Source organism: Halichoerus grypus, chromosome 5, assembly GCF_964656455.1.
Source record: "Halichoerus grypus chromosome 5, mHalGry1.hap1.1, whole genome shotgun sequence".
Classification (NCBI taxonomy): domain Eukaryota; kingdom Metazoa; phylum Chordata; class Mammalia; order Carnivora; family Phocidae; genus Halichoerus; species Halichoerus grypus.
Genome location: NC_135716.1, coordinates 140888387 through 140904708, shown reverse-complemented (window position 1 = coordinate 140904708; position 16322 = coordinate 140888387). Strand labels below are relative to the sequence as shown.

Genomic DNA, 16322 nt, shown 5'->3' with positions numbered 1-16322 from the left:
GGTTAAAATGATAAATATTATATTGTGAACATCATCCCCCCGCCACACGACAAGGCACACAGAGCCCCTGTGCCACAATGATTTCTCTACGCCCAGAGTCTCAGACAGGGCCTGGCGGATATAGGTGCTCAAGAGTGTTTGTCGAAACTGGAATAAGCTTCTGTTGCGAGAAGCTTTCAGCCTGGGAGGGAAGGACCACAATCAGGATTCTTCCTTGAGTCGGCTCCGTAGCCAGTTCCAGCTTCTTTGTGCTCAAAGTTCCACGGATGTGTGCAACCCCCACAACGTACAGTCTGTATTACCAACACTGCAATAACATGATGAGAGAGCTGCTGTTCATTCCTGGGCATTTCAGATATACATCATAAGAACTAGCAATTATAGAGTACTTATTCTATGCTAGATACTGTTCCACGAGTTTCCCCACCTTACAACAATACCTCTGAGATTGTTAGGATTATAATCACCATTTTGTGCCTGAGAAAACGGAGACACAGAGAGGTTAAATTACTTGCCAAAGGTCACACAGGCAAATCTGAGCTGAAACCCAGACTTGCCCGCGGGCAGTCTGGTTTGCTTAGTGAACCTGGTCTGGGTTTCTGCAGTGTGCTGGGCTGTCCCTGACGTTTCTGCATTCTCCCCAGTGCCCCCCAGGAGGGCAGAGAGAGCACCTTCAAGAGGAGGAGGGAAGTAAGGAGCGGGCTTTGGACGGGTACCAGCCCAGGCCTGGTTCAAGACCTGGCTTGGTTTTTGTTGATTATGTGGCCCTGATGGAGCGACTTCACCTCTAACCCTTTGAGTTCTCATCTGTATCATAGCTGTAGCAACAGTATCCATCTCACAAGGTTCTGTAGGGATTAAATAAATTAGTAAGTGCGCACCTCTTAGTGAGGGTGTTGCTAAGGCGTGGGAAGCACCCACGAGGTGGGAAATGGGATCACACTCCCTGACTTCCTGGAATGATCTTGGGCAACTTCGCTTCCTCTCTGCGCCTTGCTGATCTCAGTTATGAAACAGAACTGCTAAAACCAACCCCACAGGTTTGTTGTGAGGATTAAATCAACACTGTGTTTTGTATTTATATCTATTTATAACTCTAGCTCATTCTCCAGAAGTATTTAAGGTAGCTAATGACAATACAAGATTATTTTTAACTTGAAAATGCAGAATTTGGGGCAAACAGAAAGGGATGGCAAGGGGAAAAAAAAAAAAGAGGAAATGAGGTAATTTTTTAAAGGGCCCGGCTGCCCTGGCATGTATTAGGTGCTCAATACATATTTAGCATTGTCTTCAGGTGGTAATATCTGGTCTTGCTGAGTCTGGCTACTCAAGATGCAGTAAGTTACAGCCTGCCTCTCAGTTAGAGCTGAGAGGGACTTCACTCTTCTCAGGAAAAGGAAAACAGAGGTGAACTTTGGATGTTCAGGTCCTACCTCTCCTTTCAGAGCTCAGACTTTGTTTGCATTATATACTGGGCTTCTGAGTAAGATTTCACTTGAAGAAGGTGTTCCACTACTTAGAGAGAGAGAGAGGAGAAAAGGAGAAATTATTAAAAAAGGGAGGAGAGGGGAAGGGAAGGAAAGGGAAGGGAAGGAAGGAAGAAAGGTAGGAAGGAAGGAAGGGAGGGAGGGAGGGAGAGGGCAAGGAGGGAGGAAGAAAAGCACTGATAAATTTAATTCCTTCAATTTAAAGAGACATACTGAGGCTCAGAGGAAGGAAGCTAAAGCAATTGGCTATTTATATCTTTTGTAGGACTTTTCATGTGGAGAAACCCACCAAACACAAAACAAATCCTTTATCAATGGATCTCCAGTCAGCAAACATTTCTGGGGCCCCTACTACGCTCACACCATCATGCTAGGAACAATTCGTGCCCCGGGAGTTCACAGTCTAGAAGCGGCGTCAGAGGTCCAGAGACCAGAGTGAAAGGTGCCACCATGGGCTTAGCCCATCGATGGGGAAGTCAGCCCAAGCAGAGGGCCCAGGACAGCTTCACAGAGGAGGGTGTGCTGAGCTCTGTCTCCAGAAAGGAGTAGGATTTTGTCAGGCAGTCAGTGTGAGGAGAGCTTCACCCTGTTTTCCTGATCTCAGCACGCCCTGCATTTTCTGTCGCTACTTGTTAGTACCTATTTAACTGTCTTTGTTGCCAGGCTCTCAGTAATCTGTGGGCAGGAACCCCGTCCATTTGCCCCTGCCGCATCCAATGCCTCCAGCACAGGGGAAGGAAAGAAGGAGGGAAGGAGGAAGGCAGAAGGAAGAGCACATGCAAAAAAGCCAGTGGTGGGAAACAATATGGTTCCAAGAACTTTGGGTTGTTCTGGATGGTTCTAGGCTTCCGCAGATGACTTGAGTCCAGCCAGACATTAACTGGATTTTATTCAGTGATGATGAGAAATCACGTGTCTTGATTTTGGATTCAGAGAATAGGGAACTCTTCAATGGTAGAGTTATGGTAGCAGATTTAATGTCGGAGGAATCTGGAATCTTGGGTTTGAACGAACCTCAGGGCCCTTCGGTATAGCCATTCATCCCGCAGATCGCGAACAGTGTACAACGAACAGGAGAAGTGGTTCCTATGGCTCAGCAGCCTGACCATCCTGGAATTGTAGTTAACAGCCTTAACTGTGCTGCAGGACATGCTACAGAATACATCTTCTGGCTCTTACTAGATAATACCTGTCCAAAGTTTTGAGTGTTCACTTTGTGGGATGAGTTTGACTTACAATTAATTTCATAGACTCTAAAATGTGCTAGATCACAAGACACACCCCAGTTTTAGAGATGCCTAAGTCAGTATCTTAGGAAGTATGAGCTCTGGTACAGTGATCCTTAATTTTTCTAATAAGTGACATGATACCATATTTACATTTGAGAAACTAAAGCTCAGAAAGGCTACCTACCCACTTTGTCCTCAAACCCACGGCTCATACTTAGCAGAGCCATGTGGTTTCAAGGGCCCCTTCTCTCCCCCCTCTCTCCCACCTTCCTGTGGCCACCCTGAGCATCAGGAGGTTGGTCCATCATCTTTAAAAGTCTTTCTAAGATTTCAGTCAATTTTGCTACCATAGGCAAAGCTCTGCCCCTTTCTCCTATTGCCACCGAGCAGTGCTACTGTTACTTTGCTGCCTCCTTCTTTCATTTTCTGAGCGAGCAGACCAGTTTGCCCCATCATTTCATAAATTGCCAAATTAGCCAAGAGCTCCCACGTGACCCACCTCCTCAAGTCTGTCACTTGAGTGGAGCACTCCTGTTTTCCTCATAGACTTGGGCACCCCTCCAAGAAGTGTGGTGTGCTGGGTGCCTCTTGTTTGCTCCTCCTCCTCTTCTTCTTCTTCTTTTTTTCCTGCTGTTGCTGTATTAATGAAAGATGAGCATGCTCACACCCCTGGCAAAAACCCTCCACCGTCACCCGTGTATGTCTGATACCGGTGTGGTAAAACCAGGGCAAGTCAGACTAATCAGGGGGAGAAACCCCGGTTTGAAACCCCCTGGGGCCTTGTCTCCGGCTCGTGCTGGGGCTGGGAAGGAAGATGGGCCCACGCCAATCAGAGCGAAACCAGCAAGATAGTGGATGCAAGGAACAGGTGGGCTCTGGCTCATTCATAAATACAGTTGCTGATTTTCACCGATACCCTGGCAGGTAGATGGAAGAGCTTGGTAGGGGCCTTGGAGTCATCAAGTGTGGTCCCTCACGGAGCAGAAGAAGATGGGATGCCCAGAGTCATGAAGGTGCTGCACTGAGGTCACACCACTCGTGGCGGGAACCATTACTTACATACATTCAGTATTAAGAAATATCCTATCGCTTCGGGCAAGTGCAGATGCTGGAAAGGGTGGCCGGCCTGGGCGACTTATGGAGGGCGCAGATTGCACTTGTGTGCCCGACCCCCCGCCCCAGTGGGCTGCCACGGCCGCTGCTGGAGCCGCTCAGCCTCCTCCCCTGGATGCCGCCGCCCTGGCTGTCTGCTTTGGGCTTCCGTTCAGAGGTTTACATCAAGTTCTTCCTGTTGATACTCCCCTCTGACCTTGTGCTCTAAACGTTTAGGCTGCCCTCGGGCCTCATGAAGGAGCCCTTGCCTTATATCTGTGCTGGAGCCCTGGCTCCTGCCTTGTCCTTCAGCCAGTTTCCCAGAAGGCCAGGCATGGTCCCTGCTTCCTTCATCCCGAGGCCTTTCTCCTCACTGCTGGGGGACCTGCTGGCAGGCTGCTTTTCCTGCAGCCAAGGATATACCCCTGGCAGCGTGGCCCAACCGTCTGGAGCGGCAATGACCCCTCCAGGCCTGAATTCCACCTTGGCACTACAGCCAGGGCATCTGGGGGTCACCGGGTCTGCCCCAGCCCAGGGTCTGCCTCTCTCCGATGGTCATACCCTGATCCTGGCACACAAGATGGCTTTTCAAGCTTGCCATATGTTTGACTTTAGCTTTTAGAAAACTGTCTTTCCTCTTCCATTCAACCCGTGCTTATTGGATGACTGACTCCCAAAGGCAGTGGTTCTCAACCTTGAGTGTGGTTTAGAATCAGCCAGGGAGCTTGATAAACAGCCCCACACCTAGCAATTCTGGTCCAGTGGCTCTGGGGCTTGGCCCTTGGGATCTGCATTTTTGATGCGACCGCTTGGTGATTCTGCGACAGGTGCTAAGAGAAAACATGTTGGAGAAATCTTGTTCTTCTAAAAGAACGGTGGCGGTTCATAAAGATAATAGGAATATCACGTATGCATATTCGATGCCACAACGTACAAGGCAATGTTAGTTCGGCTACACCACCCTTGGATTAAAACAAAAACCAAACAAAACCAAATGTATCTCTGAACTAGTACAGAAAACAAAGACTCTGGAGTCGGAAATTCATTGTCCCCTGGACAAGTCACCTAATCTTTCCGACACTGTGTTCACTTGTCCACTTACCGGGGATCTTAATTCCTACCTTAGAACGTTGAATGACATATTGTAAGTAAAGTGACCATTTTCACGCCCAGAAAGTGTTTGGAGAACTAAGGAAGAAACAAAAGAAAGAAACAAACAAACAAAACGTTTGCCAAGAAGTGGATGCAGGACTTTCCATGTGCTGTATCCTCGATTTCTCAAGGCAGCCTGCAAGGAGGGGTACCGATTCCTCCACTTGGGGGTCCCCAGAGGTCCCGTGGCTCGTCCGTGGTCACTAAGCTAGCTGCGGGGCTGGAATTCAGACTCAGGTCACTCTCACTTTAGAGATGGAACTCTGACCCGCTATGGCACTGTGCCGCTCAAAGACACAACAGAGAGAGTCTTTTACACAGCTCCTTTGGGATTTGCTCTCCATCCCCTGACACGGCACCGTAGAGAGATCATAGGTCTGGGAATGAGGACGGTGGCTGTTCTGGCTCCCCAGCTGATGGTTGTGTGACCTGGTGTAAGCTTCTCCGCTCTCTGGACTGAGGGGCCACGACTCTGTGTTAGGGCCGGACTATATAGCGGGCTGTTGGGAATACCCCCTGGGCTGCCCTAACAGAAGCACCTGATGAGCTGGGGGGCAGAGAAGCAATCTGGCCCCTCCTCATTCCCCACTGCTAGCCTCCGGCCCCACTGGGGGGCCCCACCTCTTCTCCCCTTCAGCTCTGGGGGCCAGCACATATTTCCCAGGAGGTAGGGCATGAGTAGGAATCCCCGTGCCTCTCGGCAGAGGGTGACATCTGCTTCCAGAGTGGGGGGGCACTGCCAAGGACAGGGCGAACATGGATGAGTGATGGTCTCCCTTCGCAATGCCAGTGCCTGCCATGATGGGGGGAACACTGAAACGCAGCAAACACCCGGAAACAACAACACAGGCTGGCCACGTAAATCACTTAACTCAGGCTTCTAGAGAAAGAAGATTCACTCTTCCTGCCGGTAACATCAGAAACAACCAGACGGCCAGGAACTCAACGAGGTCAGAGCAGGGGCGACCTCAAGGCAGAACTCTTCCTGGCAGTGCAGGGCAGAGGGTAAGAACGTGGGCTCAGGAGTGAGGTGCACTTGGGTCCCAGTGCTCACTCTGCCAGCCCCTGGCTGAGTGAACTTGGGCATGTCATTTGACCGTGGAGGGTCCGTTTCCTAATTTTCTAAATGTGGATAACAATAATACCTGCCTTGTACGTTTGGATGAGTGAACAGACATGAAGACTGCAGTTTGCCCCACGGCAAGTGTGCCGTGAACACCTGTTCTTGCCCAAGCCTCAGCTAACCACGCCGAGGGGGCTTGGTTCTTTCCTCCTTCATCTACTCCAGTTCTCCAAACTTTTACTAGCAGCTGCTAACTGCCAGGTTGAGTTTTGGGCACTGGTTATACAAAGATACATGAAACATAATCCTTGCCTCAAGGTTTGCGGTCTAAAATTCCTAAAATCGTTGTTGACCTGACCACCCAAATATTAGTACCAGTAGTGATGATGCTAATAATAATAATAATAATAATAATAATAAACACTGTGCCATTTACTGAACAATTCTCACAGCAAGCTCAGTGCTGGACACTATATATACATTGTTTCTAACAGTGCAATCCTTTGGGAAACTGAGGAGGTAGACTGAGGCGGGAGGAACCGGGGGTGGGGGGTGGGTCTAAGTTACTCATCAAAGATTCTGCGGCTCCAAATGGTAGAGCTGGGATTCCTGTCCAGTTGCTTCAGCTTCTGATGAAGCCTTCTCCTCCCTAGGCTGCCTCCACTGCACTCACCCCCAGTCTTCCCCCAGGGCATAAAGCTTTCCAGAAAGGCTGGCATTTTCACAGGACCTCGTTCAATCCACACCACCACCCCGGGAGGTAGGGGCCTTTATTACCAGACCCATTTTCCAAGCGAGGGAACCCAGAGCAGGTGAAATCACTTTCAACCGTAGCTCAACTAGTGAGTTATAAAGACATTGCATGTCTTAAGATCAAAGAAAAGGCAGCTCCTAGGCTGCTGCTTGGTGAGAAGCCTTTTGCAGAGGCGAAAAATATGTGCAAACAAAACCAACAGCTTTCTTTATGTTCCCCAAAGTTGCTAAAAATGCCTGCGGGTTTGCACACAAGCAGACGCTGTATTCACAATGCGGTGTGGCTTCTGTCGTTGGCTCTGGCAAGAAGAGACCTGGCAGGTATTTCTCACATCTTTGTTAAACACATACACCAGACAAGGGAAGGAGTTCCAAGGTAGTCCCAGGGTGTGGATTTCTGCCAAGTCTCCTTTTATTTGTTGTTAAGTTAGGGGGGAAAAAAGACACCTCACGGATGAGTCCACGATCCCATGAGGTAACTGTGGTGTGGTGGAAAATGCATTTCTTGGAGTCAGACAGCCCTGGGTCCTAATCCAGATTCTTTTACCTGCGGGCTGCGTGACCTTGGCCAGGTTGCTTAGCCTCTCTGAGCTAACCCCAGCTCTGCCCATCTGTGAATGAATGAATGAATGAATGAATGAGTTGCTCTCTTGGAGGGTGGTTGTCAGATTGAAAGAAGATTATGGATATGAAATTGCTTTATAAACTGCAAATTGCTATACAAACATGAGGATTTATTACTACACAGAACACGGTCTGGGTTTTATCAAATAAATGTATTCAATCAGTGATTACATAGTGCACTTTTCCTTGGGTCTGGCACTGGCTTCCTTCCTCCAAGTGCTCATAGTCCAGGAGGAAGATATACAATCAAGTGCTAAAATACAGTACAGGTGAGCATAGGGTGCTGAGGGAGCAGATAGAAGACAGTGACCAATCCCACACTGGAAGGGGTAGTAGGTCAGGGAACTTCCCAGAAAAGGCGTTCTGGGACAGTCCCAATGTCAAATCTGTTGTCAGAATTTTCCCAGCAAACTTAGGCCTTTGGGCCACTGGGTGTCCTTATGACACACTCCTGCCTCTCATATTGTCATTTTCATTATAGTCACTCCCTGACATACAATTTCTTTTATTCCCACTTGACTCATTACACTGTTGGGCAAAACCCCAACTCTGGTCAAAGGTGACTCTCACCTACTCTGCTGTTGCACCTGTGCATTAACCATGGCCTGAGAAAAACATCCAAACAGGCTAATTACTGCCTGGCAAGCTGCTCTAGTTCTCCTCGCTAGGCATGCTCCCGTTCTCAGCGGTTTCAAACTTTCTCCTCTATCCTGCAAACTCCGCACCTCCTCGCCCATCATGGCTTTCAGCTGAAGGGCTTGCTGCCCGCCTCCCTTGAGAAATAGAAGCCCTCAGAAGAGAAGTTCTAGCTGCTCCCAACCCTGTCCATCATGGTGCAGCCCTGGGTGGGGTGGTCTTCCTCTGCTCATGGGCAGAAGCTGAGAGAGACTCTGGAGACATAGGATACTCCTCACCCAGGGAATGGCCTCCACCCCGTCTGGAGGCGTGAGAGAGAGAGTCCTCCTGTTGACTCACTGGGCACCTGGCCAGGTGAGGCTGGGGATGGAGAGGTTACGGAGAGGCAGAGAGAGCCTGGTGGGCCAGGGTGTCGGGGGGAGGGGGGGCTCATGGAGATGGGGGAGGCATCTAAGTGGACATGGAAAGACAGCAGGCCTGGGATTGTGACCAGGCAGCCCCCAGGTGGGAGAAGAGGGGAGGCCATATCTTCCAAATTCAGAGCCCACATACATGGCCTGACTTAGAAGGCAGTCACCAAGAAGCACATTGAGAAGGGTGCTGATTTCTGAAGAACATGACTGATGCTGCCCAGCGTGACCTCTGCTACGACAGAATTCTTCACACATCTATTTACTTCATTGTCCGTTCTTCTGACAAATCCTCACGAGAGGCTGTAGTGAGAGTCTCCGCTGGGTACCAGGGGGGGATTCACGCATGCAGAAGAGGCAGCTCCTTCCCTCGCAATGAACAGAGGAAAACAAAGACAATAGAAAATCCATTCACTTATTAAACATTGACTGCACGCTGACTATGTGTGGCCAGTAGTGAACAAAACTGTCCTAACCCTCCCCCCCCACCCCCCGCGCTGGCATGGACCTCACATTCCAGTGGGCTGCCAGGGAAGCAAATGAGGGAAGCACCCCATGTGTCAGGAGGGCGTAGAGCCAGAGAGAAAACTAGGGCAGAGCAGGGCAGAGAGCGTGGTGGGGTAAGGGTGCACACAGTGAAGTGGGGGGCCGGGGAGGGCCTCACTGAGAAGATGGCCTGGAGCAAGGGTGTGAAGGGGGAGCCGGTGAGCCCATGCACAGCCCCCAGAGGGGAGCACGCCAGGCCCAGGCGGGCCTCAGGAGCAGCAAAGAGCAGAGTGAAGGGCATGGACGGGAGAGCAGCAGGGAAACGGGGGGCTGCGGGGTGCCAGGGAAGGACATAGGTCCTACACGACCTTAGGGATTATTACACTGACTCTGGCTTTTATTCTGATTGTGACAGGAGCCACTGGAGGGCTTGAGCAGAGGAGTGACATGATCTGCCTCCTGTTGTAACAGGAGTTCTCAGGGGACTGTGTTGGAAACAGCGAAGGAGGATGAGGACAGCGGCAGAAGGATCCTCGATGAAGACTCGTGACAATCCAGGTGAGGTGGTGGCGTCAGACGGGGGTGGCAGGGGTGTTAAGACATGGTCGGACTCTGACCATCTTCTGAGGGGAGAACCAGCAATCTTTGCTGACGGACTGGAAAGCAGCGCGAATGGGAGAGAGGAGTTAAGAATGACTCCAAGGATTCTGGACCTAAGCAAATGGAAAGATGGAACTGTCATTAACGGAGATGGAAAGATGGCAGGAGAAGCAAATTGGGGACGTTTGCTGAAGTAGGACTGATGGTGAACATGTTTGATGCGAGATGCCTAAAGACATCCCTGTGGAGGTGTGGAGCAGGAGAGGCGGGCTGGAGACAGATGCCGTGGAGCCCACAGTGTACAGCGTACGGACGGTAGTTGAGCCCAGGAGGCTGCAGGACATCACAGAGGAGAGGGCCAAGCACTGAGCCCTGGGCCTCCTGTGTAGTGTTTGGGGAGGTAGGAAGGCGGGGAGGAACCAGCAAAGGAGACTGGGGAGAAGCCACCGAGTTAGGAGGAGAAGCAAAAGGCTGTGGGTCCTAAAAGGCAAGCATAGAGAAAGCTTCACGGAGGAGGAAGTGGTGTGTCATGCCACTGCTTGGCTCATTAAGATCCAGCCTGGGGCTCAGTCATTGGACTGGTGGTGAGGGCTCACTGTTGACCTTGGCAAGAGCCCCTTTGGAGGAGGGCTGGGGTGCAAGCCTGACCAGAGTGACTCCCAGAGCAGGAGGGAGGCAAGGATTTGGAGGCAGGGCATGTCTTCAGCTCTTTTGAGGAGCTTTGCTATAAAGAGGAGCAAAGATGCAAGTTGGAGGCTGGGGAAGGATGTGGGCTCAAGAGAAGTGTGTGTGTGTATATGTGTGTGTGTGTGTGTGAGAGAGAGAGAGAGAGAGAGCATGTTTTCATGCTGATAAGAATCATTAAGCCTAGAGGCAAAAATCGATGATTCAGACCAAAAAAGAGAGAATTGGCTAGAGCGATGGCTTTGAGGAGGTGAGAAGGAATGAGATCTGCTGCCCAGTGAGGAGCAGGTGTTTGCTAAGAGCACAGACCTGCATCCATCCCAACAAAGGAGAGGTTAGAGCAGAGGGCAGGAGAGGCAGGGCAGTGCCTTCTCAGCGCCGAGGACAGAGCAATAGAAACCCACACTCGCGTGGCCCACGCTGTGTACGGGGCACTGCTCTGAGTCATTTACATATTTTCACTTCGAACTCTCATCGCAACCCCAGGAGGTAAATACTGTTGTTGTGCCCATTTTGCGTGAAGAGTACCGAGGCAGAGCGATGTTCAGCGCACTGCTCTAAGTCGCACAAGTAGTAAGTGGCGTGGCTGATGACCGCTACTCACTGTCGCGGTACCGGGGCAGGGATGACGCAGGAGTGGGCGGGTGAAGAGAGGCTGCATGGTTTTGGTGAGCCCGGAGCTGGCCTGTGCTCATGGGTTTCTCCCGCAGAGGTGCCTGCTCATTTGTGAAGCGCTGTTCAGTCATTACCCACTAGTCGAGTCGGCAGCTGGTAGAGGCAGCGGGCGGGGGCTGGTTCAGGTTCCCAGCTTGGCCTTGGTGCAGTCTGGAAGGACAGATTCCTCCCGCGGCCGTACATCTTCCACTGACACCTGCAGGGAAGTACTGAGACGTTTCCTCTCCTTTCTCTTAGAGACGGCCCTGGGGTTCTGAGCACCTGAGCTGCCACCATCCTCGGGATTCCTGATTAAGGGAAGGGAGGCAGAAAGAAAATGGGGGTGGCAACAGACCTGGTTCTGGTGGCGGCTGGCTGAGAGAGTGTGGCCAGGTCACCTCTGTCCTCTGGGCCTCGGCTGTAAAAGGCGGGAGAGGCTAGGATGATGTCTTGCTTCATGGACTCAGGTGTTCCCTCAGCATACAAGTCATGGATGCTAGACAAGGACAGGGCACTAGGAATATGACAATGAGCAGAAAGGACCCATCCTGACTTTGTGGAGATTGTCATCTATGGCAGAGGGGAGGGGACCGACAATCACGAGATTATAAACCGTAATACAAGCCTGGAAGGAACATTCTAGGGTGCTACGAGAGCACCTTTTCCTGGGCGCTTTTGTAATTTTGGGACGTCTAACTGAAGCCTGACCCATAAAACAGAAACTGTCTTTGGTCATTGTTCATTCATGCATTTATTTATTCCTTCGACAACTTTTCGTGAGCCTCTGTCTTTTGGAGCAGTGGCTTTGCATTTTGCATCCCCAAGGAAAGTAGAAATTAAGGCGACCAGAAAGATTTAGCACAAAATGGGACTGGGAACCAGTTATTTATTCCACCAAACTGAAGAGGAATTTGATACGTGTTGCTGTGTGGAAGGGACACAAGTGTGGAAGGGCAGAAAAGCACTAGGAATGTTCTGAGGTTCCACAGGAGCCATGCATTGGGGGGTGGGGAGTGAGGTGGACTAGGGTCTTGAATTTGGCCTTTACCACACAGGAGCTTAAGACCTAAGGGGAATTTGGGAAGTGTACACAGTGTACAGCGTACGGACGGTAGTTGAGCCCGGGAGGCTGCAGGACATCACAGAGGAGAGGGCCAAGCACTGAGCCCTGGGCCTCCTGTGTAGTGTTTGGGGAGGTAGGAAGGCGGGGAGGAACCAGCAAAGGAGACTGGGGAGAAGCCACCGAGTTAGGAGGAGAAGCAAAAGGCTTCTGTATATGAAAATCACATTTCTGAGTATTATTCTACACTGTGCTAAGCACTGTGCATACATTATTTTTTTGGTCCACGCAACAATCTTATGAGGTGGGTTCTTCCCTATCTCCATTTAACTGAGGGGGAAACTGAAGCCCAGAAAGAAATAGTGCCCCGGACATCACAGTATTGCAGGAGGCTCTTTTATTCTCATAGAACTTAGGATAGGCGCCTGACAGAAACCTTGGGATCATCTAGCAGAGTGGTCTCCAAACTTTTCTGATTGCTCCTCTCTCTGTAAGTAATATTAGACATGTCCTCACTCATCGTATTTATTTAGAAACATAGCTGTGTTCCACCAGCAATATAAACAGCAAACACTGGTGAAGACCAACTTCTTGGATCTTGGATAAAATTAAATATACATAGATTAAGGATTAAAATCCGTATAAATCAAATTGCTACTTGCCTCCCATTGAGTCACTGAGCTCTTGGAGACCACTCATCCAGATTGTTTTATATGGGAGGACAGTGGTAGCCAAGGCCATGAATCTTGTCCACGTTGCTCAGTTAGGAGCAGACCAGTTGGGGAGATTTTTCCCCCAGGCAACACTGGGCAATGTTTGGAGATATTTTTGGTTGTCGCAACTGGGGTGTGTGTGTGTGTGTGTGTAGGAGGAAGGAGGTGATTTCTGGCATCTGGTGGGTAGAGGCCAGGGATGGTGTTAAACACCCTACAATGCCCAGAACAGTCGGCCCAAATGTCAGCACTGCTGAGGGTGGGAAACCTGGTGGAGCCCCTGAAGCTTGGACTGAAATTAGGTAATTGAGTGGTCTCTGCGGCCGGATGACTGAGTGTGCACCTGGGCTCTCCCACCAGCTGGCAACTGTGGCCACGTTACTTAACCCCTGACCTCTAGTGTTGCAGCTTGAAAAGGGGGTTGATAATACCACTGTGGAGAGGCGGTGGCAGAAACGAGATCCTTCTCTTGTGAAAGGCCAAGGGCTAATTCTCATCTTGTCCTTCCACGCCCTCCTCCTCAGTGGTCTCAGCTTTGAGGTGAGGCTGACTGATTGCCCAGGGTGGCCAGGAAGGGTGGGCTGAAAGCCGTCAGGATGGTTGGGAGCCCCAGAAGCAGTCCAGATGTGAAACATCCAGTCTAGGTAGGGTTGAAAACTTCCAGCGCAGGCTTGCGGTCACTTCAAGAGCTGTGGTGGCATCCAGGTCTGGCGTGAGCTTGGTGTGCCTGTGGAAGGGGTAAATCCAGTCTGTCTACGACAGGGGTCTACAGCCTCCCTGCCTCCCTCAGCCCCACTGCCTATCTGCAACTTGTTCCACCACTTGGGAACCGTTCCCTTCCTTCCTTCCAGCCAGTGAACAAACTTGAGACACCATGATGCAGAAACCACAGTCCTGGCCATCACTGACAGACGTGTAACTAGACCCTTATGATCAGTACAGGGGGGCACCGGGAGGGAGCTCGGTGGTATCTGAGAGTGGAGGGAGTGTTTGGGAAGCGGGATCTTGGAGGGGGTTCCTGGAGCTGCAGGACCACCCCCCCCCATCTCTAACTGGCTTAGATGCCTCCACTGCTAGACTGTCCGTAGACTAGAGGCATCCTGTGGTCAGGGACTTCTACTTTGTTCCTGGATATAGCCTCAGAGTCTAGAATAGTGCCTGACACATCGTGGGCACTCAATACTTATTTGTGGAGTGAATAAAGAGTATTTTGAAAGATGACTGGAAATTTGCCAAGTGGGTCTGGGAGGGAAGGGAAGGGCATCCTAGGCACAGGAAATAGAATGAACAAAGACAGACTAATGATGAGAATTTTGAAGGACACGGGAGGAAACGATGAGGGTCCTTGGTCACCGGGGCCCATGGGATGATACTGGGGCTGCTCAGAGAGGCTCTGTATGTGCATGGCAAGGTGTTCAAAGTTATCTCAGGATTAGAGAATTTGGGGCAAGGTGTAGATTAAGAAGTAAAGTGTCTGGAGAGAGCACGACAGCATTCATTCAAGATTTACTGAGTACAGAAGAAGTCCTGGTCGCTGTGCTGGGCTCTGTTCTTGAGAAGGTTATTGAGCTAGCCCAGGGGAGAGGCAGAGGGGGCAGAAACAGGGGCAGGGAACTCAGGAGACAGACGCACACATCACAGAGCACTTGCACGGGGGGCAGACCACGAGGGAGAAGGACTGGTCAAAGAGGACTCTGTGGTTTTAAACCACGGGAACTGCCCAAGTGCCGGAGTCATGGATGAAAACAGAAGCTATGAAAGGAAGAGTATGAGTAGACCGGATGCTGTGTGACCTTGGGCCTGCGCCTCTGCGAGCTTCAGTTTTTATTGCTATTATTAACATTATCGTGATTACATACCAGACAGCCTACTGGCAGCTCCACACACCCATTTCATTGAATCCTGTAACAGTTCTGCAAAGGAGATGTTATTTTACCAATGGGGAAATTAAGGCACAGAAGTTTCAGTGATTTGCCCAAGGTCATAAAACTAGTAAGGGGCTGGGAGAAGTGGCAATATTATTGATCCCGGGACAACTGACCCCAAGCCCATTTGTTTCTCCTTCCACGCAGCCCAAAGCTCAGTGGCTGGGCTCCCACCCACCTGCCTTAATCCTGAGATGGCCACACTGCCTTTTGGCAACCATCCAGGGTCCCTAGGCCCGAGCGGGCACAACAGGGCAGAAGCCCATTGCAATTGGAAACCCCCAACGTTGGTAGGACTAGTTTATTCCCCAGGGACTATGTCTTCAGTTGAGCCTTAAAAGAAAGAAGGTTAAAGCCAACCTTGTGCTTTGGTCAGGAGGCTCCTTCTTGTAAGCGTGGAATCTTAGCGTAAATGAGCCTGTACCAATCTCTAAAACAGGGGTGATATTAGTATATCCAAGCAGCATGAGGAAGATTAAATGAGCATGGTATGCAGAACACCTGCTTTGTGCCTCTTACACAGTAAGTGCTTAATAAATAAATGTACCAGGCAGTGGAGTGGAGTGGGGGGTGGGGTACGTGGCTCCCTGGAGGTGGTTTGCCGGCATACAGACCCCAGCTCCATCTCAAATTCTACCGCCCAGATGCCCAGCAGGGAGATTTGGGGCAGGTCCTAAGCTCTTAGTGCCTTGGTTTCTTCATCTGTAAAATCGGTATAATACCGGAATCTACTCAGGAGGACAGTTGTAGGGACTAAACCAGTACAGATTAAAGACATTCAGAGCACTTAGAATGCTCTCTCTTACCTCCTTCCCCACTACAGTGGTGGATCCAGATCAAGCAGAATCCCAAAAGAATCCTGCCTCATGTTCTTAGAAACGAGCACCGGCATGGAGAGCAGTTGCTGAACACAGGCTTGGACAAAGAGGAAGTGGATAGCTTGAGAGGGGGCTTGGATTCATTCTTTTCTCCAATATTTCATTTGTACCATGTCAGGCACTTAGTGCTGGGGATGCCTCGATGAGTAAGAGATCACCATATCCAAGGAGCTCAAGGTGGAAAACAGGCAAGACAGGAAGTGGAGAGCAGTTGCCATGGAGGCCAGAGGTCATTCCATGGCTGCCCAGAGGAGGACGAGTTTAATCCTGCCCGGAGGGGTGGGTAGGCTTGTGTTGTCCCAGCAAGCCTGGTCCATTAGGTAACAGGTGGGAGAGATTTAAGAATTCTAGTTAGGAGAAGAGCATTTTGCAAAGATAACTGAACGTTAGCATTATCCCTTGCCCGGTTATTTGCATTTAGTAAGAGGAAGCTGTGGGTTTTATTACCAAAATGATTGATGATGAAAATGATGAAGATAATGACGTCCTCGGGAAGGGCTCAGCATGTGGAGGTTGGGGAGGGAGAGCCATGGGAGAAGAAGCGGAGAATGGGGTGGGCAGAGTCTGGGTCAAAACAACCCCAATGAGCCAGACCTGGGAGCTTGGATTTTATCCTAGAGGCAGCAGGGAACCTGGGAAGGATTTCAAGCAGGAGAGGCAGATGATGGGGTCTGTTTTAACAAGATCGTACTGGAGGCTGGGTCGAGGTTGGGCGGGAGAGAGAAAAGTCTGGGGACACATCAGGAAGGTAACTGGCAACACCGTAGCTGGCCTCAGCAGAGCGCAGGCCCTCATTTACCTGGGACCTGACCTGAGCTGCGCCACATCCAGGTCTCCGGGCTACCGAATTGAGAAATGCACACGGTGGCATTGATC

General features: G+C 50.5%; 1 long non-coding RNA gene across 1 annotated transcript in view; it reads left to right on the top strand.

Annotated features, from left to right (window-relative positions):
- Positions 1–9022: 9022 nt before the first annotated feature.
- The window catches only part of LOC118535488 (uncharacterized), a 49672-nt gene continuing 42372 nt past the window's right edge, over positions 9023–16322 (top strand). Inside the window, exons 1-2 of the long non-coding RNA XR_013448165.1 lie at positions 9023–9066; positions 9348–9490. This is a non-coding gene — a long non-coding RNA (uncharacterized LOC118535488). The remainder of the gene's footprint in view (positions 9067–9347; positions 9491–16322) is intronic.